Here is a 24,893-nt window from a genome sequence, read left to right on the forward strand (position 1 = left end):
GTGTGTGTGTGTGTGTGTGTGTGTGTGTTAGGGTTTTATTTCTGCGAAGAGACACCATGACCATGGCAACTCTTATAAAGAAAAACATTTAATCAAGGCTGACTTGTAATTCAGACATTTAATCCACTATCAATTTTCTAGCCGAAGTAGCTGAGAGGGAGTTTGAGCAGCTGAGACTTCAAAGCTCACCTCCTACCCCCATAACTACTTTCTCCAACAAGGCCACACCTCCTAATAGTGCCATGGAGGAGTCTATGGAGGCCTTTTTCATTCAAACCACTACTCTATGACTCTCTCTCTCTCTCTCTCTCTCTCTCTCTCTCTCTCTCTCTCTCTCTCTCTGTGTGTGTGTGTGTGTGTGTGTGTGTGTGTGTGTGTGTGAAATGCAACTTTAGTCAAAAAATGAAAATGATGTACACTGCATCCATGGTAAATCTTAAGAACACAATGCTAAGTAAAATAAGTCAAACAGGAAAGATCAATGAACATATCAGTTCATCTACATGTGGTCCCTGGAGTAGTGGGTCTCAGACACAGAATGAAATGGCAGCTGTCAGGGGCAAGGTATGTTTTTTCAATACAGAATTTTTCATTTAGGATGATGAATCAGTTCTGAAGATGGATGGTGGTGAAAGTACTTAGTACTATTGGAGTGGGTTAACATGGTCAATTTTACATAATTATTATTTTATCATAATCTATTTTATTATTGTGGGTTCCATAAGATCATTCTCATGAAGTATGCAGTGCACTTTGAGCATGCTCCCTCAAACACCTAATTGAACTCCCTTCTTTAACCCTCGACCCAATAGTCCCTTTGTCCTCCCAACTGGTTTTACACCTAGGTCATGGCCTCTATGTAATTATGATGTTATGAAATTGTGAAATCTAGGACCAACAAATGAGAGAAACATATTTCTTTCTCTGACACTAACAGTGTCACAAATTTCAGTTATCTCAATATATTACAAATGATAAGACTTAATTCTTCTTTGTGGCTAAAATATTTGACAAATATATGAAAAATATTGGTTTCTCCAATTCTTTTTGGGGCAACTAGGTTAGCTGCATTACTTAGATGTTGTAGAGAATACAGTAACCCAGAATCTGACACTGACCATGACCATGAGGATGACAAAATCTATAACCCTCACCCTACCCTACCATAACCCCAACCCTAACCCTAACAATAACCTTATCCCTATCCCTAAACCTAACCCTAACCCTAACCCTAACCCCAAACCTAACCCTAAACTTAGCCTATCCATACCCTACCATAACTCCAACCCTAACCCTAACCCCAAACCTAACCCTAAACTTAGCCTATCCATACCCTACCATAACTCCAACCTTAACCCTAACCCTAACCCTAACCCTAACCCTAACCCTAACCCTAACCCTAAAGGAGTTCTGGGTGCACTTCCCACAGCTCAGGGAAGCCACTAACTCAGGGATCAGCTCTACCTCGGTTTTGGAGGCACCAGGACTATAATAACACTGTAATAAACACTGAAGATCAAGTATCTGTGATAACCCTGACTGGGCATCACCCCAGTAAATACTGGGGAATGTGAAAAACAAAAGACTGAGACCGCTAAGCAGACCACCTGATGCAAAAGAATAATCATGAACACTTCCATTTGCTTAGAGAGACTGGATAAATACCTAAAACATAGATTAAAGTGAGAAAAAGGTAAATTAGAGTAAGTCTTTTACATGGAAACTGTCTAATAACAACTCTCCAAAGTCATCTTGACACAATGGATTCCGTTTAAAAATAATTTAGAATTCTCTGAAGTCTTCTTACGGTGAAACTCCATTACAAACTTTCAATTCACTTCTTAGGAAAGCACATTTATTCAAAATAGTGAAAATGGCAAGCAACTCAACTCCTCTGTTACCACTTTGTACCCAGAGGACACATAGTGTGTGTGTGTGTGTGTGTGTGTGTGTGTGTGTGTGTGTGTGTGTGTGTGTCCATGTCAGGTGGCTTACAACTGCCTGCAATTCTACCTCCAGGGGGATCTTCACACACACACACACACACACACACACACACACACACACACACACACATATATATATATTCATACACATACACACATGATTAAAAGTAATAAAAATAAACTTCTAAGAAACCTAACTGTGCCAAGTTTAGAGGCTACCATCATTGTTTTTTGTTTGTTTGTTTGTTTGTTTTTTGTTTTTCTTTTTATTCTTTAATCCTTTTTTACAGTCCAATCTTCATCACTCTCCTGGTCTGTCTCCCACCCACTCTCCATCCCATACCTCCTCTTCCTGTCTCCAAAAGGATGTACCCACGCCTCCAGTCCAACCCTGCCAGACATTCTCTCATTGAGGCCATACCAGGCAGTCCTCTACTGTATATGTGTCGTGGCCCTCATATCATCTGGTGTAGGCTGCCTGGTTGGTGGCTCAATGTCTGAGATATCTTGGGGGTCCAGGTCAGTTGAGACTACTGGCCTTCCCATGGGGCCTCTCTCCTCCTCAGATTCCTCCAGTTTTTCCCTAATTCAACCAAAGGGGTCCCTCCCCAGCTTCAGTCTCTTAGTTGAGTGCTAGTATCTGCACCTGACTCAGCTGCATGTTGGGCCTCTTGAAGGAAAGCCATGCTAGGCTCCTGTCTGCAAGCATACCACAGCATCTGTAACAGTGTCAAGCTCCAGGGCCTCCCTTTGAGCTAGATTCCAATTTGGGCCTGTCTGTACCTCTTTTCTCTCAGGTTCATCTCCATTTTTGTGTCTGCAGTTCCTTCGGACAGGAACAATTCTGTGTCAGAGATTCTGACTGTGGGATTGCAACTTCATCCCTCTACTTGATGTCCTGTCCCTCCACTGGAGGTGGACTCTACAAGATCCCCCTCCCCACTATAGAACATTTCATCCAATGTCCCTCCCTTTGAATCCTGAGAGTCTCTCACCTCACAGGTCTCCGGCACATTCTAGAACTCAAGTCCAAGTGGGTCAAGCTCCTCAACATAAAACCAGATACACTGAATATAATAGAGGAGAAAGTGGGAAAGAGACTTGAACTCATTGGCACAGGGGGAAATTTCCTAAACAGAATTCCAAAGGTTCAGGCTCTAAGATCAACGATCAATAAATGGGACCTCATGAAACTGGAAAGCTTCTGTAAGGCAAAGGACAAAGTCAATAGAACAAATCAGCAACCTATTAGATGGGGAAAAAAATCTTCACTAACCCCATTTCCAATAGGCTAAAATCCAAAAATATATAAAGAATTCAAGAAGCTAACCACCAAAATAAATAAATAAATAAATAAATAAATAAATAAATAAATAAATAAGAGCTACACAGCTAAACAGAGAATTCACAACAGAGGGATCTCGAAAGGCCGAGAAGCACTTAAAGAAATGTTCAAAGTCCTCAGTGATCAGGAAAATGCAAATCAAAACAACCCTGAGATTCCACCTTATAACAATCAGAATAGCTAAGATCAAAAACTCAGGTGACAGCACATGTTAGCGAGGATGTGGAGAAAGGAGAACACTCCTCCATTGCTGGTGGGATTGCAAACTGGTACAATCACTCTGGAAATCAATCTGGAGGTTCCTCAGAAAATTGGCAATAGATCTACCTGAACACCCATCTATACCACTCTTGGGTATATACCCAGAAGATGTCCCACCATGACACAGGGGCATGTGTTCCACTATGTTCATAGCAGCCTTATTTGTGATAAGAAATAAGAAGCTGGAAACAACCTGCATGTCCCACAATGGAAAATGGGTACAGAAAATGTAGTACATTTACAAAATGGACATCATGAGTTTTGCAGGCAAATGAATGAAACTAGAAAATAACATCCTGAGGTAACTCAGACCCAAAAGGAATGCATAGTATGTACTCACTAATAAGTAGATATTAGCCCAAAAAGTACAGAATACCCAGGATACAATCTACATAACTCAAGAAGGTTGACAAGCTGAAGGGCCCAAGTGAGGATGCCTCAGTCCCACTTGGGAGGGAGGGAGAAGAAATCAATCGCAGGGGAAGAGGGAGGGAAGGTTTGGATGGGAGAGATGACAGGGAGGGGAAGGGGAAACAAGATCAGGTATTGGGGCAACAGAACTGAAGCCCTGAGGACCAGCAAGAAAACATGGAAATAGGCAACCTCGGGAGGTAGGAGGAGGGAGACCCTCAAGAAGCTACCTTCATCTTTAATCATTATCTGGAAGAAGAGATTAATAAGATTAAGACCTTAAAATAGGAGAAGCTTAGAGGACCTTGCAATGGTCCGAGGGTCAGTAATCAAGGATGGTGGGTGTGGATTGCTGGTAAGAAATTCAGTTCCCACGGGTTCTCTGGAGAGGAAGGTGATGTGGTGGCATGTGTCAATCACTTCCTAGCCCTGTGCTGGTGTTTACTTCCTCCTGAGAGACCTGGGAACAATTGATGCCTCCTAGCACAGTTCCAATAACTAAGTGAGGAAGGATGTCTGACACATAGCTGGTGCTTAGCAAATATTACATTCTGTTTCCGCTCAAGACGCCATTTCAGAATACTATAAACTAGACTGCTTTAAAAGAAGGCTAGTTTCTCTGTTACAGAGAATAGAGGTCCCAATCCAAGGTGTCGGCACGCAGGCATTCACTCTGCAGCCTTTCCTGTTGGTTTGTAAGCAGCTTCTGTCTTGGTCTTAGTGTGTGCATGGAGAGAGTGTGACCCTCACCTTCAGAACTTTATCTATTTCTTTTTTTTTTCCGGAGCTGGGGACCGAACCCAGGGCCTTGCGCTTGCTGGGCAACCGCTCTACCGCTGAGCTAAATCCCCAACCCGGTCAGAACTTTATCTATTTCTAAACTACCTTCCAAAGACCACAAGCACCAACTCCAGAAGGGTTAGGGTTTCAATACACAAATGTGAGCCAAAGGTCATGATACTCAGTCCACAACCCCTCTATATTCAAAAATCACACACCTACCTGCCCAGCGTTAGCGTCCACCACATGTTAAGGTATCTATTCCAAGATCTCACACATAAGCTGGAATTTCTGGCTTTAGTCAAAGAACACATTCCAGGGGTTTCTCTTTAGGCTCTGGGGCAGGGGTAGGAACAGTCTATTAAGTGCAGAGTCAGGTTTACTGTCCCCATCAGGGGTCTGGAGAGAAGTCATTTTCTCCCTGGTACATTTCAGAGATGATAAAGAGTTCAGAAAGTGACTGGGGCTACTGGGGCACAACGTTGAATGGGCTTTGGATATAGAATAGTTCACGCAAAGCTTAATTAAAACTTTCCTTAGGCTTTCTTGGCCAACTCACCAGAAGGTAGGAACACACCAAGGACCTTTCATCCAGCTGCCTTCATTCAGGGCCGATTGCAGTTGCCTCGGTAATAATGGAAATTCGCTGTAAGGAGACTCCAGAGAATTCTCTATTCTTTTTAAATAGAATCCTTTGTATAAAGATGACTGCAGAGAATTTTTATTACAGAGTTTCCATGTTACAGACTTACTTTAATTCCCAAGTTCCAAATAGTTTTCCAAATAATTATTTCAGACGTTACCGCTCTCTGCAAACCTGTTCCCTCCGTCATTCACTCCGTACATCTCAGAGAAATCAGAGTCATCAAGGACTCCCTCAAGCAGATGTTGGCTTCCCGTCGGCAGCTTTAAACTGTACTCTAGCTCCCGTGTTTTTTATATGTAATCCCCTGTTCCCTGATGAAGGAAAACCGTTAGGTTTCTCACAGCTAGTGTGTCAGCTTTGCCCTGCTTCAGTCCCACTCCTTTGATACCTCAGCCACATCCTTTCTTTTACATCTAAGAAGAAAAATCATTCTTTCCAGGGCCTTTTCTCCTGCCTATAATTTCCTACATAGCACGCCCATAACAGAACAATGAAAACACACATTCTTTATCCGACTCCTTCTGGATACTTATAATCTTAATAACACTGGCAGAGCTTGCTTTTTTTATAATAATAAGTCAACCTTGTGCACATCTTAAATCCAATGTCTGAGTCATAGGAGAAGCTTTAATTGATCATCCTAAATGAAGCATCATAAAATTATAAGAAACATTTTAATCGATAAGTGAGACTAATGAGAGGGTCTACACGATCGAGGCATACAATATCAGCAAAGATAAATATTATTCCTATAAAGAGTAATGAAGGGTCAAAAATGAAACTAATAAGACCGTTCACTCACAACAGCAGTGAAGCAGTATTTAGAAATACATTTATCGGAAGGAGTAAAACACATGGAAAGAAACAGAAGAAGAGTTCGGGTGCTCATACTGTGCAAATAGTTTTTTTTTTTTTTTTTTTTTTTTTTTTTTTTGCTTCGGCGACAGATCTAAATCAAGACAACTTTAAAAATATTTGTCTGGTTTCTCTGCCGATATTGACATGCTACCTTAAAGTTCCTCTGGAAATGAAAAGGAATCAGAACAACCTATCTTAGAAAGCAGTGACAGACGTAGAGGAGTCATGCTACTTCAAAACTGACCGCACTCCTCTGTAATCAGGACAATACCCTTCAGACACAGAGGAGGCACAGATCGATAGACTAGGATTGAGAACCTGGTATAATCCCTCACATTTATGGATAAGCGTTTTCACAAGAGTGTCGATAAAGGAAAATAAACTATCAAATGGTGCTGGCACAACTGCAAATCCAAATACAGACGAAACCGCTGAAACGGAAAAGTCCAGCTCAATATACAAAAATATTGAAAATCAACATTCATAATCTTACAATGGTACAAAAACAACAATGCCAAAATCAATGATTACCTAAGGATATTTTCTGGAGCTGAAGGTGTAAACAGCAAATTTCAAACCTGAATAAACCTAAGTCCAAACAGGCACTGAGCTGGAGTTACCCAGAACAGAAACCACTGGAGTCATAAATTACTAGGAACATTTGAAGGGAATGTGTGGGATGTTGCGGGACTTGAGTGTGGTCTAGCTTGAGAGCGGGGAACCCATGGGACCTTAGGTACATGCGGGAACCTTGCATATACATCATCTATACCTCCAGAAACTTTACACATCTTCATATTAAGACCAAAGGAAAGTCTCACAACTGTAGGTGGCAAGGCAAAGCTTCCGTTTCAAAATGTCTTGAGCATGCCCGATTTGTAAGATCCACTCCCCCTAGATAGGTCTTGGCTCAATCCCCACTGTTCTTCCAGTCTTACCAATTCATCTGCCACAAGACCTCTTGAGACTAATAAAGGATCAGAGCTACATACAAAAGTTAACTTTCATATACCTACAGTGAACAGTGGGAGTTTGAGTTTTGAAGACTTGACTTCGTCTGCTTCCCACTGCTATGGTAAGCGTGTGGCCCAAAGCACTCTGGCAGGAAAGGGCCTATTTAGCCTTCACTTCTCCATCACAACCCATCATTGTGGGAAGTCAGGGAACAAACTCAAGCAGAAACCTGGAGGCAGGAACTAAGGTAGAGACCATGGAGGAATGCTGTTTCCTGGCTCCCTTCCCCTGGCTTACTTGGATACCTTTCTTATAAATCCTAGGACCCCTTGTCCAGACATAGCACTGCCCACAGTTAAGTGGGCCCTTAAACATCAACCATCATTCAAGAAAGTGCCCTAAAGACAAGCCTTTGGATCAGTCTTACAGAGGAGATTCTTTTAATTAATTAATTAATTTATTTATTTATTTATTCACTTTATATCCCAATGTCAGCCCCTCTCCTCCCTGCTGCCCACACAAAGCTCTTCCCCCCATTTCCCCCTCCCCTATACCTCTGAGAAGGGGGAGGTGCCCTCTAGGTACCAACCCACCCTGGCTCCTCAAGTCACTATAAGACTAGGTACATCCTCTCCCACTGAGGCCAGACAAGTCAGCCCAGTTAGGGAAAGAGAATCTACTGGGAGGCAACAGAGTTCAGGTGGGCCCCTGCTCCAGTTGTTGCAAGACCCACAGGAAGACCAAACTGCACATCTGTTGCATATGTGTGGGGGTTTGGGGGAGTGGTTGGTCCAGTCCTTGTATGCTCTTTGGTTAGTAGTTCAGCCTCTGGGAACCCCCAAAGGTCCAGATTACTTAATTCTGTTGGTATTCCTATGGAATCCCTGTCTTCTTCAAGTCCCTCAATCCTTCTCCCAACTCTTCCACAAGACTTCCGAGCTCCATTCAATGTTTGGTTGTAGGTCTCTGCATCTGTTTCAGGCAGCTGCTGGGTAGAGCCTCTCAGAGGAAAATTATGGTTGGCTCCTGTCTGCAAGCATAACAGAGCATCATTAATAGTGCCATAGATTCATTCTTGGTCTCAAGTTGGGCCAGTCATTGATTGGCCATTCCCTCAGTCCCTGTTCAATGTTTGTCCCTTTACAATTTTGGGTCGAAGGTTTTGTGGACAGGTTGATATACCTCCCTCCACTGGAAGTCCTGCCTGGCTACAGGAAGTGGCTACTTCAGTGTCCATATTCCCAGCTAGAGTAACCCTCATAGATTCCCTGGAAACTTCTCATCCCAGGTCTCTGGCATGTCCTAGAGATGCTACCACCACCAGCCCCAACACCAAATTCTGTTCACTCTCCCAGCTTTCTCTGCTCAGGTCTCCAAACACCTGATCCCCTCTCCATCCTTTCTCCCATCCAGTTTCCTCCCTCTCTTCACCTCCAATGACTATCTTATTTCCCCTTCTGAGTGAGATTCAATCATCCTCCCTTGAATCCTCTTTGTTATTTAGCTTCTTTGGGTCTGTGGATTGTAGCATGGGTATCCTGTACTTAATATCCATTTATAAGTGAGTACATGCTATGCTGATCTGGGTCACCTCACTTGGGATGATATTTTCTAGTTCCATCCACTTGCTTGCAAATTTCATATCTTTGTTTTTACTATCTGTGTAGCATTCCACTGAGTAGATGTATCATATTTTCTTTATCCATTCTGCAGTTAGAAATATCTAGGTTGTTTCCAGTTCCTGACTATTATGAATAAAGCTGCTATGAACATAGTGAAGCAAGTGTCCTTGTGGGATGGTGCAGCATCTTTTGGGTGAATGCCTAAGAGTTGTATAACTGGTTCTTGAGGTAGAATTATTCCTAATTTTCTGAGAAACTTCCAAATTGATTTCCAGAGTAGTTGTACAAGTCTGAGAAGTATTTCCTAAGAGTTAGTGCATAGAAGTACATTATGTAAGTCACCACATGACAGGGAAGGTTGGAGTTCTGACAGTGAGGCAAGACGCCATGGGCTATATCAGAACGAGGGCTAATATACAGCATACATAATGAACTCGAGAACTGAGACACTAACAAACCAAATAATCCAATTGAAAAATGGAGTACAGAGCTAAACAGAATAGTCTCAGCAGAGGAATCCTTAATGGCAAGAATCACTTAAAGAAATGTTCAGTCTCCAAAGTCATTAAAGGGGAATCTTTAGTTGAGGTTCCTTCATCTCAGATATTTCTAGTTTTGTGTCAAATCGATCAACTCTATGACAACTCACCTTTGACACACAAACAGTTATCTTTAAGCCATATACTTTTCATTTCTTGTCCCCCAAGAGCTTAATATTGCAATTAATATTAATTAATATTGCAATTAAAATCAAAGTCTCACAGTCTCTTTTTTTCTGTTGAATGGCATGATTTTTCTTTTATTTAAATAATTATTTTATTTATTTACATACCAAATGTTGCCCCCTTTCTTGGTCCCCCTTCCCAGAGTTCTCCATCACAGTCTTTTAAAATTATAACAATTTAGAAGTCCAGGTTCTCTTCAAATTTTAAATTGCAGGACTGGAGAGATGACTGGGTTATAAAGAGTATTGGCTGCTCTTCCAAAGGACCTAGGTTTGATTCCTAGTACCCATGTAGTGACTTATAACTCTCTGTAACTCCAGTCTCATGATATCAAACAGCATATTTTGGCTTCCATGGGCACCAGACATGCATGTGATTCATAGATATACATGCAGACAAGATACTCATATACATAAAATAATTTTTGAACTCCAAAGTCTCTTAACTATGGGTTAAGTCCCAAAGCACTCTGTAACCAAGTCTCATGGAGGAGAAAGCTGGACTCTCAGAAGTGCAGAAAATCCTGAGAGCTCAGGAGAGAGCACCACTTCTGCTCACATTCCTGGTGCAAGAGGAATGTGTGTAGAACCCTATGAACACTGGAACCTAGGAGCAATCAGATGCAGGACCCTTCTGGTTTCTGCCTGTGCACAGAGCTGAAAGCCAGTCTCAAGGAGCGCTGGCACACCTGTGAACAGAGGTAAGGCCACCACATCTGCTCTGAGGGACCCACCTGGAACCCTCAGGGCACACAAACCCAGGAGCAGTCTGGGACAGGACCCTTCCAGTGTCCAGCTGTGCCTGAAGCTAACCCAGTCCCACAGCTCTCTGTACCCAGATTCCACTGGGGAAAAGTCAATCTCTAGGAGTGTTGACAGACAGGCTTACAGAAAGGTCAAGTGACTGTCAGAGACAGTGAGACCAGCTAACACCAGAGACAACCTGATGTTGAGAGGCAAGCACAGGAAGCTAAGCAATAGAAAACTAGACTCTTGACATCATCAGAGCTCAGTTCTCCCACCAAAGAAAATACTGGATATCCAAACACAGGGGAAAGGCAAGATTTGGATTTGAAGTCACATCTTATGATGATGATAAAGGACTTTAAGAAGGATATAAATTACTCCCTTAAAGAAATACAGTACAATGTAGGTAAACAAGTAGAAGCCCTTAAAACACAAAAACCCCTTAAAGAATTACAGGAAAACACAACCAAACAGGGGAAGGAATTTAAGAAAACCATCCAGGATCTAAAAATGAAAATAGAAACAATGAAGAAAGCACAAAGGGAGACAACCCTGGAGATAGACAACCTAGGAAAGAGATCAGGAGTCATAGACACAAGCAACACCAACAGAATACAAGAGATAGAAGAGAGAATCTCGGGGAAGATATCATAGAAAACATTGACATGACTGGTAAAGAAAATGTAAAACACAAATACTCCTAACCCAAAACATCCAGAAAACCCAAGACACAATGAGAAGATCAAACCTAAGAGTAATAGGTATAGAAAAGAGCAAAGATTCCCAACTTAAAAGGCAGTAAATATCTTCAACAAAATAATAGAAAACTTCCCTAACCTAAAGAAAGAGATGCCATAAATATACGAGAAGCCTACAGAACTCCAAATAGATTGAACCAGAAAAGAAATTCCTCCAATCACATAATAATAAAATCACCAAAAGGAACAAAGAATATTAAAAGCATTAAGGGAAAAAGGCAGACCTATCAGAATTACACTGGACTTCTTACCAGAGACTATGAAAGCCAGAAGGTCTTGGGCAGATGGTATACAGACTTAAGAGAACACAAATGCCAGCCCAGGCTACTATATCCAGCAAAACTCTCCATTAACATATATGGAGAAACCAAGACATTCCATGACAAAACCAAATTTATACAATATCTTTCCACAAATCCAGCCCTGCAAAGGATAATAAATGGAAAACAACACAAGGAGGGAAACTACAAACTAGAAAAAGCAAGAAAGTAAACTTCTTGCAACAAACCCAAAAGAAGAGAGCCAAACAAATATAAATCCACCTCTAACAACAAAAATAACAGGAAATGGTCACTATTGGTTAATATCTTTTAACATCGAAGGACTCAATTCGCCAATAAAAAAAAACATAAACAAACTGGACACACAAAGAGGACAGAAAATTTTGCTGCATTGCAAGAAACAAACCTCAGTGACAAAGACAGACACTACCTCATAGGAAAAGGCTGGAAAACAATTTTCCAAGCAAATGGTCTGAAGAAACAAGCTGGAGTTGCCATTCTAATAGTGAATAAAATTGATGTTCAACCAAAAGTCATCAAAAAAACATAAGGAAGGACACTTCATATTCATCAAAGGAAAAATCCACCAAGATGAACTCTCAATCCTGAATATCTATGCTCCAAATTCAAGGACACCTACATTCATAAAAGAAACCTTACTAAAGCTCAAAGCACACATTGCACCTCACACAATAATAGTGGGAGACTTCAACACCCCACTGTCATCAATGGACAGATCACTGAAACAGAAACTAAACAGAGACATAGAGAAACTAACAGAACTTATGAATCAAATGGACTTAAGAGATATTTATAGAGCATTTCATCCTAAAAGAAAAGAATATACCTTCTTCTCAGCACCTCATGGTACCTTCTCCAAAATTGACCGTAAAATTAGTAACAAAACAGGCCTCAACAGATACAAGAATATTGAAATAATCCCATGCTTTCTATCAGATCAATACAGATAAAGCCTGGTCTTCAATAATAGCAAAAATGATGGAAAGTCCACATATACTAACTTGAACAATGCTCTCTACTCAATGATAAGTTGGTCAAGGAAGAAATAAAGAAATTGAATACTTTTTAGAATTTAATGAAAATGAAGGCACAACATACCCAAATTTATGGGACACAATGAAAGCAGTGCTAAGAGGAAAACTCATAGCTCTGAGTGCTCCCAAAAAGATACAGGAGAGAGCATACATTAGCAGCTTGACAGCACACCTAAAAGCTCTAGAACAAAAAGAAACAAAAACACTCAAGAGGAGTAGATGGCAGGAAATAATGAAACTCAGGGCTGAAATCAACCAAGTAGAAACAAAAAGAACTAATCAAAAACTCAAAAAAACCAGGAGCTGGTTCTTTGAGAAAATCAACAAGATAGATAAACCCTTAGCCAGACTAACCAGAGGGCACAGAGAGAGTATCCAAATGAACAAAATCAGAAATGAAAAGGGAGACATAACAACAGAATCTGAGGAAATTCAAAAAATCACCAGGTCTTACTACAAAAGCTTATATTCAAAAAAACTGGAAAATCAGGATGAAATGAACAATTTCCTAGACAGATACCAGGTAGCAAAGTTAAATCAGGATCAGATAAATCATCTAAACAGCCCCATAACTCCTAAAGACATAGAAGCAGTTGTTAAAAGTCTCCTAGCCAAGAAAGGTCCAGGACCAGATGAGTTAGTGCAGAACTCTAAGAAGTTATTAAAAGTCTCCCAACCAAAAGATGCCCAAGACCAGATGGGTTTAGGGGAGAACTCTGTCAGACCTTCAAAAAAGACCTACTACCAATACTGTCTAAACTATTCCACAAAAATAGAAACAGAATAAACACTACACAATTCCTTCTATACAGTGACAATTACGCTTATACCTAAACCACACAAAGACCCAACAACGAAAAAGAACTTCAGACCAATTTCCCTTACGAAAATTGACACAAAAATATGCAGTAAAATTCTCGCAGACTGAATCCAAGAACACATCAAAATGATCATCTATCATGATGAAGTAAGTTTCATCCCAGGGATACAGGGATAGTTCAATATCTAATCAAAGTAATCCACTATATAAACAAACTCAAATAAAAAAAACACATGATCATCTCATGAGATGCTGAGAAAGCCTTTAACAAAATTCAATACCCTTTTGTGTTAAAAGTTTTGAAAAGATCAGGTATTCAAGGCCCATGCTCAAACATAGTAAAAGCAATATACAGCAAACCAGTAGCCAACATCAAACTAAATGGAGAGAAACTCGAAGCAATCCCACTAAAATCAGGGACTAGACAAGGCTGGCCACTCTCTCCCTACTTATTCAATATAGTACTCGATGTTCTAGCCGGAGCACTTAGATAATAAAAGGAGGTCAAAGGGATACAAATTGGAAAGGAAGAAATCAAAATATAACTATTTGCAGATGATATGATAGTATACTTAAGTGACCCCAAAAGTCCCTCCAGAGAACTACTAAGCCTGATCAATAACTTCACCAAAGTGGCTGGATACAAAATTGACTCAAACAAATCTGTAGGCTTCCTGTACTCAAAGAATAAACAGGCTGATAAAGAAATTAGGGAAATGACACCCTTCACGATAGTAACAAATAACATAAAATATCTCCATGTGACTCCACCCAAGCAAGTAAAAGATCTATATGACAAGAACTTCAAGTTTCTGAAGAAATTGAAGATCTCAGAAGATGAAAAGATCACCCATGCTCATGGATTGGCAAGATTAATATAATAAAAGTGGCCATTTTGCCAAGAGCAATCTACAGATTCAATGCAATCCCCATCAAAATTCCAACTCAATTCTTCATAGAGTTAGAAAGAGCAATTTGCAAATTCATTTGATAGAACAAAAAAAACCCTAGAAGAGTGAAAAATATGCTCATCAATAAAAGAACTTCTGGAGGAATCACCATCCCTGACCTCAAACAGTATTACAGAGCAATAGTGATTTAAAAAAACTGTACGGTATTGATACACAGACAGGCAAGTAGATCAGTGGAATAGAATTGAAGACCCAGAAATGAACCCACACACCTATGGTCACTTGATCTTTGACAAAGGAGCTAAAACCATCCAGTGGGAAAAAAGATAGCATTTTCAGCAAATGGTGCTGGTTGAACTGGAGGTCAGCATGTACGAGAATGCAAATCGATCCATTCTTATCACCCCGTACAAAGCTCAAGTCCAAGTGGATCAAGGTCCTCCACATAAAACCAGATACACTCAAACTAATAGAAGAAAAAGTGCGGAAGAGCCTCAAACACATAGGCACTGGGGAAAATTGCCTGAACAAAACACCAATGGCTTATGCTCTAAGATCAAGAATCGACAAATGGGATCTTATAAAACTGCAAAGCTTCTGTAAGGCAAAGGACACTGTCATTAGGACAAAACGGCAACCAACAGGTTGGGGAAAGATCTATACCAATCCTACATCTGATAGAGGGCTAATATCCAAAATATACAGAGAACTCAAGAAGGTAGACTCCAGAGAGTCAAATAACCCTATTTAAAAATGGCGTACAAAGTTAAACAAAGGATTCTCAGCTGAGGAACATCGAATGGCTGAGAAACACCTAAAGAAATGTTCAACATCTTTAGTCATCAGGGAAATGAAAATCAAAACAACCCTGAGATTCCACCTCACACCAATCAAAATGGCTAAGATCAAAAACTCAGATGACAACAGATGCTGGTGAGGATGTGGAGAAAGAAGAACACTCCTCCATTGTTGGTGGGATTGCAAACTGGTACAACCATTCTGGAAATCAGTCTGTAGGTTCCTCAGAAAACTGGACATAACACTACCTGAGGACCCAGCTATACCACTCCTGGGCATATACCCAAAAGATGCCCCAACATATAACAAGGACACATGGTCCACTATGTTCATAGCAGTCTTATTTATAATAGCCAGAAGCTGGAAAGAATCCAGATGTCCTTCTACAGAGGAATGGATACAGAAAATGTGGTACATTTACACAATGGAGTACTGCTTGGCTATTAAATATAATGATTCCATGAAATTCACAGGCAAATGGATGGAACTAGAAAATATCATCCTGAGTGAGGTAACCCAATCACAAAAAAAAAAAAAAATACATGGTATACACTCACTGATAAGTGGATATTAGCCTAAAAGCTCTAAATACCCAAGCTACAATACACAGACTACTTGAAGTTCAAGAAGAAGGATGACTAAAGTACAAATGTTTCAGTCCTTCTTAAAAGGGGAAACAAAAATATTCATAGAAGGAGATACAGAGACAAACTTTGGACAGACATTGAAGGAATGGCCATTCAGAGCCTGCCCCACCTGGGGATCCAGCCAATATACATACAGCCACCAAACCAATACAGACAATATTACTGAGGCCAAGAAGAACATGCAGACAGGAGCCTGATATAGCTGTCCCCTGAGAGGCTTTGCCAGGGCATGACAAATACAGAGGCAGATGTTCACGGCCAACCATTGGACTGAGAACGGGGTCCCCAATGAAGGACTTAAAGGATTGAAGGATCTGAAATGGCTTTCAACCCCATAAGTACAACAATACCAACCAATCAGTGCTCCCAGGGATTAAACCATCACCCAAAGACTACACATGGACAAACCCATGGCTCCAGCTGTAGCAGAGGATGGCCTTTTTGGGCACCAATGGGAGGAGAAGCCCTTAGTCCTGCCAAGGCTGGACCCCCCAGTGTAGGAGAATGTCAGGGTGAACGGGAAAGTAGGAAAGGGAATAGCATTTGAAATGTAAATGAAAAAAAAGTTGCATACTTTCTTGTTTCAAAAGTGAATCACCAGGACATCATTACAATAAGACCATAGCAAAACCAAACTCCAACATACTTTTATACTAAAAGCTTTTATACTAAAAGCTCAGTTATCAATATCTAGAAGTCACTCATTATCTTCTAGGTTCTAAAGAGCTAGGGTAGCCTCACACCCCCCTCTCCAGCTCTGTCATCTACAGCCTACACTGCTTGTCTCATAATTACAGATCAGCACCATTTCATATTTGCTGTTCCTCTTGGTAGTCAAACCACAGTTCTGGCAACTTTGAGATCTTAACAGCAACTGAGGCTGGACTTTCACCCATGCCCTCTTGGCCTCATTGTAGGAATTCCAACCCCTGCAACTATGTCTTCTGTGTACTAACTCTTAGGAAATACTTTTTAGAAGATTTTACTTTGATGATACTAATCTCTAATTAATCATGAAGATTATTCAATAGTCACTGACCAGCATCTTTTGCGCAGGAAAGGTTTTACTTCAGTAGATCCTTAATCCAATATATCACATAAATAGCCCTTACAGAGCTTTCACTTCCCTCTGAAATGTCACAAGCCAGGCCTCCATCATATGCACTTGTCTCAGCATTATCTTCTGAACTCCCACTGACCAACCCATAAAGCTCTGAACATTCAGTATTTGTGGTGATTTGAAAATGGTTGGCCCTTGGGAAGTGGTACTATTAGAAGGTATGGTCTTGTTAGAGTAGGTGTGGCCCTGTTAGAACAAATATGTCACTGTGGGGATGGGCTCTGAGGTCCTATGCTCAAGTTCTGCTTGTGGAAGACAGTCTCCTTCTGTGTGCCTTCAGATCAAGAGGTAGACCTCTCAGCTCCTTCTCCAGCACCATGTCTGCCTGGACTCTGCCATGTTTCCTGACATGATGATATTGCACTGAACCTCACAAACTGTAAGCCAGCCCCTACTTTAGAGATTTTTGAATCCCACTCCAAGATTTCTAACCTGCCTTTGATCACTAAGCTCCCTGATAAAAGACACACACAATCTTTATATTTACAATAAACCTTAATCAACACTAGAACTGACCAGGTATCTACCTACCTTCTATGCTATTAAAAATCCATTTACTATTGATAACCCCAAGTTACTACTTACTATGTTGCACCTGGGATGCTCTTAACTCCAATTGGCCATCCCTCAGGGCCATGTTTTCTTGACTGCTAACCCATGGCGACGTACCCTTTCTCCTCACCCTCTTCTCTCCCTTGTGGTTCTCCCCTGACTCCTCAGGCCAGGGGACTCAAAAGCACGCCTATCTCTCTTCTGCCTGGGTTTTGGCTGTCAGCAACTTTACTTGCCAATCAGAAATAACTTGGAGGCAAAGTTGCATAGCATCACTTGGGTCTATCAGTTGGGTCTTCTGTGTGGACTCTCTCAACTCACAACCATGTCTTGAGAAACTAGTATTAGCATTAGAATACAGGAATTAGCATCAAGCCAAGAAACCAATTCTCTCTGCCTCTTAATTTTAAAGGGACAATGTATTTTTTTCATTTGGGAGTCTAAAATTAATTTTTAGAGTCTTTGCCAGACATTGAGGCACCAAAATGTTGTAGAAATTTTTAATCCCAATCCAGGTTTCTGCCCTACCTTTGACCACTTAGTTCCCAAATAAAAGACACACACAATCTTTGTATTTACCATAAGCCTTAATCAGCCCTAGAACTGGGCAAATATCTACACATTAAAATATATTTCCTATCTATAACCCCAAGTGATTAGTAACTATGTTTCAAGCCTCAATTAAATGTTGTCCTTTATAGAAGTTTCCTTGCCTTGATCATGGTGTCTCCTTATAACAATGAAACTGTAACTAAGACAATATTATTTCCATCTCAAAGTTCCAAACATTTCCACAATCCTCTAACGAAACGTCATCAGGTCCATAACAGTGACACTCACTCTGGTACCAATCTCTGTCCTGGCTTACTTCCTTTGCTATGATAAACACCATGACCCAAGACAACTTGGAGAAAGAAAGGGTTTGTTTGGCTTGCACTTCCAAATTACAGTCCATCACTGGGTCAACACAGAGACTCAAGCAGGAATCCTGAAGCAAGATCTGATGCAGAGGCAATAGGGGAGTGCTGTTTACTGGCTTCCTTACCGTGGCTTGCTCATGTATCTTTCTCGTATAACACAGTGTCACCTTCCCAGGGACAGCACCACCCACAGGCAGCTGGATTTCTCATGTCAATAATCAAGACGATGCCCCACATCCATGGGCACACGGCTAATCCTCAGTTGAGACTCCTTTTTTCCAAGTATATCTAAGTTTGTTTCGAGTTGACAGGGCCTAACTGTGACAGCCATGCTACTTAAGATTGCAACTCCATATGAAATGTATCTAATAAACTGTTCACAACATCTGTATGAAGAAAACAAAAAAAAATGTCTTAATAGAAATAAAAGTGTAATTGAAGAGGCAGGACATAACCGTGGATGAGAAAATGGTGTCATTAAGAGATCACATCTTCACAGCCACGTGAATAGAACATGGCACACCAACAACTAATTCTAAACAGAGAGGCAAAGAGCGAGAATACTCCACAGAAGAGGGAAAGTGTGTCAAAGCATTAAAACCACCTTATTTTAAGGACTTTTACAATGTTATAGTAACAAAGACTGCATTGTACTGAAGAATAGACATCTTGGTCAATATGGTCAACCGAGGCCACAGATAAATCCACACAAATAGCCAACTGATCTGTGGAAAGAGCAAAGGTACTTCAGTAGAGAAAGAATGGTTACTTCAGCAAATGGCACTAGAACAACTGGATGTTCACACATAAAAAATTTAAAAGATAGGCTAAGGCAATGTAAAATGAACCATATACGTAATATAAAATACAAAACTTTTCAAGAAGATGATGTTGTTCCTTATTAAAATTAAAATTTTTTTCCTTTAAAAATGCATCATTAAGATAATGACAAATCACAGAGTGGTGATGGCACAAGTCTATAATGCCAGAACTCAGGAAGCAGAAGCAGGCAGATCTATGAGTTCAAGGCCAACCCAATCTACAGAGTGAGTTCTAGGACAGCCAGGACTACACAGAGAAACCCTGTCTGAAAAACAAAAAACAAGCAAACAAAAAGATAATGGTAAATCAACTCATGGACTAGGAGAAAACATTTGTAAAGTATCTTGCAAATAAAATACAAGTCAAAAAAAAAAGAGTATCCACATTTACAAAGAACTTTCAAGATTTAACACCAAGAAAACAGCACACTTCAAAAATGAGCCAATACTCTACCAAAGGAGACCAAACCAAGCAAAGGAAGCACGTGAAAGATGCTTATCATCATGCATAATTAAAGCATTGCTCATCGAAACAATATAAATGTACTATGGTGTCTATTGGTGTGTACAGCAGGCTGGCAAGACCGATTACCAACAACAGCACAAAGCAGCAAATCCTACTCACTGCGGGAAGAAATCTATGGTGACTATGGTGATCATGGTGCTTCAGAGCTTTGTGGAGTTTGCACACTAACAACCTTAGACGATCAGTTGTCTTGAAAACCCCACATGTAAATATTAACAGCATGGATATTCATCATGGACAGTGACTAAAAACCACTAAGATGTCTGAAAACTTGTGATAGATCTAAGGTAAAGTATGATATAACTGTACAATAAAAAGGAAACACCATACATCGGCCTCAAATGCTTATTGACAAATGAAAGAAACCTATTAGTGGGAGTGGGGGTTATCTCTAACTCTTTTGTCTGCTTGTGTGGGTCCCTTTGTCTCCTACTGGATTGCCTTAATGTGACAATATGTGCCTAGTCGTATTGTAGCTTGTTATACCAAGTCCAGTTGATGTCCCTAGGAGGCCTGCACTTTTTCAAAGGGAAGGCAGATGGGGATGGATCTGAAGAAGAGGAGAAGGATGGAAAAGTGCAGTCAGGAAGTAATATATGATAGAATAAAAATAAAAAATAAAAAATGATACATGAATGTACAATTGTATTATTTTGATTCTATGACATTCTAAAACGGGACTAGTTATATATAGTTTGAAATGTTAGTGGCTGCTAGGAGTTTGAAGAAAGAGGTGAAAATTAGAATAGGTAAAGTAAGTGCAGGAGGTACATTTAGGAGAACGAAACCATTGTGTAAGATAGTATGTGTTATACTTCACTCCTTTAAAAGGGGAACAAGAATACCCTTGGGAGGGAATAGGGAGACAAAGTTTAGAACAGAGGCTGAAGGAACCCATTCAGAGCCTGCCCCACATGTGGCCCATACATATACAGCCACCCAATTAGACAAGATGGATGAAGCAAAGAAGTGCTGATAGGAACCGGATGTAGATCTCTCCTGAGAGACACAGCCAGAATACGGCAAATACAGAGGCGAATGCCAGCAGCAAACCACTGAACTGAGAACTTGAGGGGGTTTGTCACTTCATATGAACAACAATGCCAACCAACCAGAGCTTCCAGGGACTAAGCCACTACCCAAAGACTATACATGGACTGACCCTGGGCTCCAACCTCATAGGTAGCAATGAATAGCCTAGTAAGAGCACCAGTGGAAGGGGATGCCCTTGGTCCTGCCAAGACTGAACCCCCAGTGAACGTGATTATTGGGGGGAGGGCAGTAATTGGGGGAGGATGGGGAGGGAAACACCCATAGAGAAGGGAATGGGGAGAGATTAGGGGGATGTTGGCCTGGAAACCGGGAAAGGGAATAACAATCGAAATGTAAATAAGAAATACCCAAGTTAATAAAGATGAAAAAATAAATAAATAAAAACAAGCAGGGAAAAAATAGTATGTGTTTGTCAAGACTTAATGAACTTCGCAGCACCAAAAGAAAATTCTTTACCAATGCAAATATTTGAAAAATAATTTAGAAAGTAAAGGAAACCCTAAAATTGAATGGATGGTGTTCATCTAAGCACCCTTAGAAGTAACTGAAATCTGCAAAATACAATTTAAAGAACCTATACATGCATACTCCACTCTGGTTGATAGCTTTTCAGTGTGAGGTACTTCTGATAGTGCTGCATCCTGGGACTGAGCAGCCATATTAGCGGAGGATGATAAGAAGGTCAGGTTTTCCAGTTGGAGAGGGAATTTATAGAAAACAAGACCAAGAGAGCACAAGGATTTATGTTGTATGAGGTTTAAGATACAGTGCAGTTCATACTTAGCTTAATATAGATATAGATGTTGCATATATACTGTAGTGTGTGTGTGTGTGTGTGTGTGTGTGTGTGTGTGCGTGTGTGTGTATGCATGGGCCCATATACATACATATTATCTTGTTCAATCAGAAGGATCTAAAACAACAATACCCACATATCAATGAGTGTATCATGCATCCAGATCCTGATTTCTAATACCATCCTCCAGTACCGGGAACCCTAGGCTTCCTGATGGACAAATGGTGATTCTGGAAATGAGGTAAGAAGTAAACACACACAGCGATGAAAGTAGTGTCAAAGGGCAGACCGGATATAACTGGGAAAAAATTCCCAAATGTCCAAAGGTAGAACAAATTGAGAAAGAAAGTATCATGAGATTTCCCTAATTTCATTTCTGTTGCTGTGACAAAATACCCTAACAAAATCAATTTATGGGAGAAAAGATTGATTTTAGCTCACAATTCCAGGCTATGGTCTATCACTGCAAGGAATTCTCAGCAGCAGTATCTGGCAGATGCTCATATCACAGCCACGGTAATGCACTCTCATAATTTAGGACCCCCTGCATAGGGAATGGTGCTGCCCACAGTGAGTAGGGTCTTACATCACTTAACTTAACTAAGACAATCCCCTATTGCCATACACAAAAGCAACCTGATGCAGATAGTTTCTCATTTTGGCTTTCTTTCCAGGTGACTCTAGGTTGTGTCAAGTTAATAATTAGAACTGAGCATCACAAGACTAAACTTCAAAGAATAAGATGAACATCCATGAATAGAATGATGTAAATAAATGATAGGTTAAGTAAATAAATCAGTAAGAGAGAAGTGACAAATATCCTATACAGAAATTTCCAAGTATTTATGAAGACCCTCCATCCCCAAGGAGACAGGCAATCACATCCCACTCCACACCTTGGGGAGATGAGTAAGGACTTCCTTCTAAAGTACACATGAAAATGGGGGAACAAAGTATAACTTCACAGTAGAGGAACACAGAAAAGATGGCGTCAACTTCAGCCGTGTGATCAAGTTCAACATCCAATCAGATAGTGTGCAGTCATAGTACGCAGTGTGCAGCATACTGGGATGAAAATGTCACTCCTCATCTGGTTATCCTCTGAACACCTGTAGTTATAACTTAATCAATAGAAAAATATCAGTTAAATCCCATTAGAGGGATACATTTTTCAGTGTAACTAGACTGTTAGTCCTTAAATCTGTCAAGGCCTTCAAAATAAAATCTTTGAAATTCTTACAGCCAGGGGAACACTAAGGATGCAGACAACTGGATGTAAAGGTAGACATGACAGGGCCTGAGAACAGAAAAAGGGAAAGCGTACATACAATCAGTAGGACATCCACATACAAGATGGACCTTATCAACATACTCCATTTGTTCATTTTGTAGCACATATCTTACAGTAATGGGACAGACTGTGAGGCAGAGGAGCACTGGACTCTGGAAGACCTTCATGATATTTTTTGTAAATCTAAAGCTGCTCTAAAAATAAATATTTAGAAGTTACATTAGACCCCTTCCTCATAGCATGCCACAATGCAATCATTGTATCAGAAGCAACAGTGAATTATAAAGTGGCTGTACAATGCCAACTCACTTAGAAAACCACAGGATCCTGTTTGCAAGTCCTTGGTTTTATTGTTTTAATTTATGTTTTTAAGTTTGCACACAAAGTAGTGGGGTTCCTAGTGACCTTTCCAGGCATGTGTTTTCCTATCCTTAGTACGAATGTACCATTCTCCCCTAGTGCTCTGCCGTACTTGCTGGACAGCTCCCTTCTCTCCTTTAGACACTCTCTTTTCTCTTTCATTTTGTGACTTCTGTTTTCCAGTCATTCCTTAAAGAAGATGGCCGCAGAATCACGCATGAGAAGAGAAAGCTGTCATGGCTTGGACTTCATAGAAACTTGAGGATGTCCATGCTTCCAACAACACCATCAAAAAAGTAAGAGGATAAACCAAAGAGTGGGAGGAAATACAGATTTTCAAATCATAGGTAAAGGACAATTATCCACAATAATATGTGCTAAACGATAATTTAAAAATAAATATCTGGAGATGGGCATTGGTGGTGCATGCCTTTAATCCCCGCACTCAGGAGGCAGAGGCAAGCAGAACTCTGTGAGTTCAAGGCCAGCCTGGACTACAGATCTAGTTCCAGTACAGCCAAGAATACACAGAGAAACTCTATCATTAAAACACAAATAGACAGACAGACAGAACAGACAGACAGACATCAAATACTGAAAGGCACATTTAAAATGACAAATGACCTGAAAAGACCTGAGAATCAGCTATCAGTGGCTTATCAGTTCAGGAAAGGTGCTCAACGTCATTTAACCACTGGAGAATCTAAACTGAAACCAAAATAACGGACCATCCACACCCATTAGGATAAATCTAAACAAAAAGACACATAATGTGGGGATGGAAAAGCCCAGTGCCCTCTTCCATTGCTGGTGGGAATGAAAGACACCATAGCAGAGAGCAGTTGGAGAACGGGTTCCCTCAGTACTTCTAGTCTCACTTCACCAGCTCCCAGAGCACAGCAATGGCCCCTAGCTGTCTCCTGCAGTATATGATTAGTGAGCTTAGGACCACCCCTGATGTAAGAGGTGTCAGAGGCAGGTAGTCTCAAACCTCTCTCACCTTACCTCTTCAAATTAGGCCAGTACAATTCTGCCCAGCGAGAACTGGCTGGTCCTGCCTCTGCCAGAGATGAACTCAGGTGAGATGGTAATTCTTGAGCCAAAGCTTCATCCCTCTAAGCTGCCACATGAGACCCAAAGTGCCTGCGTTGCGTGATTTGAGGGGATTCGTTTACTTTTAACCAAATTTTCTTCTGCATTCCAGAGGAACTCTGTGGAGAGCTGCATTTTATTTTATGCATACATGACCGTGTATGTACCCAGGTGTTTCTATTTAAAAGGCAATTATTCACGGAGGAGAAAAGCAACAGTCCATTTTACTCCTTTTACTTATTCACGTGTCTAGGGTCACACCTAATGCCACGTACTTGCTGAAGACTTCACTGATCCTTCCAGAAAATGTTTTTCTCTAACCTGTTCCACACATCCTTCCTCTTACTTGGCTTCATTCATTCTAGCCATTCATAAATTTACTACCGCTACCTCACCCTATTTCTAGGGATTAATGGGCTGTGTGGCCAATGCCTAACCTCTCTAGCACTTTTCTCACTGTGCATACAGTGTGATTGTACCTTTGCCTAATTTTATCTCTGCATATGTTTTCTCTAATTGCAATTGATTTCTTTTAGGAACTTCACTTTCTCAGTATGGCCTGTATCTGTGCTGTCACTAGATGGATGAATTAATTGAGATTCCTAAGATCATGACACCCGGGTAACAAGCCAACAAAATGAATTTGCATCTAGAGAATGGAATAGTATTTAGTGCTTCCTTGAATGGCTGGTCTATGTAGGTGCTGCTTGGGGGGGCAGGAGGGGCTCACAGGGGTTATTCCTATCACAGCACATTATTCTATTTCCACATAATAAACATAAAAAGGTGATATCTCTT

The 24,893-nt window shown here is 40.6% G+C and overlaps 1 protein-coding gene across 6 annotated transcripts in view; it reads right to left on the bottom strand.

Moving 5' to 3' along the window:
* Tdrd15 (tudor domain containing 15) overlaps window positions 1–24,893 on the bottom strand; it is a 76,172-nt gene that overhangs the window by 51,009 nt on the left and 270 nt on the right. Inside the window, exons 1-2 of one of the 6 annotated variants that reach the window (XR_005505782.2) lie at window positions 24,009–24,893; window positions 1,414–8,231 (exon numbers count right to left, since the gene is read on the bottom strand). The exons of 1 other annotated variant lie outside the window; for it this stretch is intronic. The gene's annotated coding sequence lies outside the window, so the exon portion shown is untranslated. Of the gene's footprint in view, window positions 1–1,413 lie in introns of those variants that run through there. 4 more of the 6 variants (XR_010052514.1, XR_005505781.2, XR_005505783.2 and 1 more) reach the window with 4 other exon arrangements.

The sequence above is a fragment of the Rattus norvegicus genome, chromosome 6, assembly GCF_036323735.1.
Source record: "Rattus norvegicus strain BN/NHsdMcwi chromosome 6, GRCr8, whole genome shotgun sequence".
NCBI classification, from domain to species: Eukaryota; Metazoa; Chordata; class Mammalia; order Rodentia; family Muridae; genus Rattus; species Rattus norvegicus.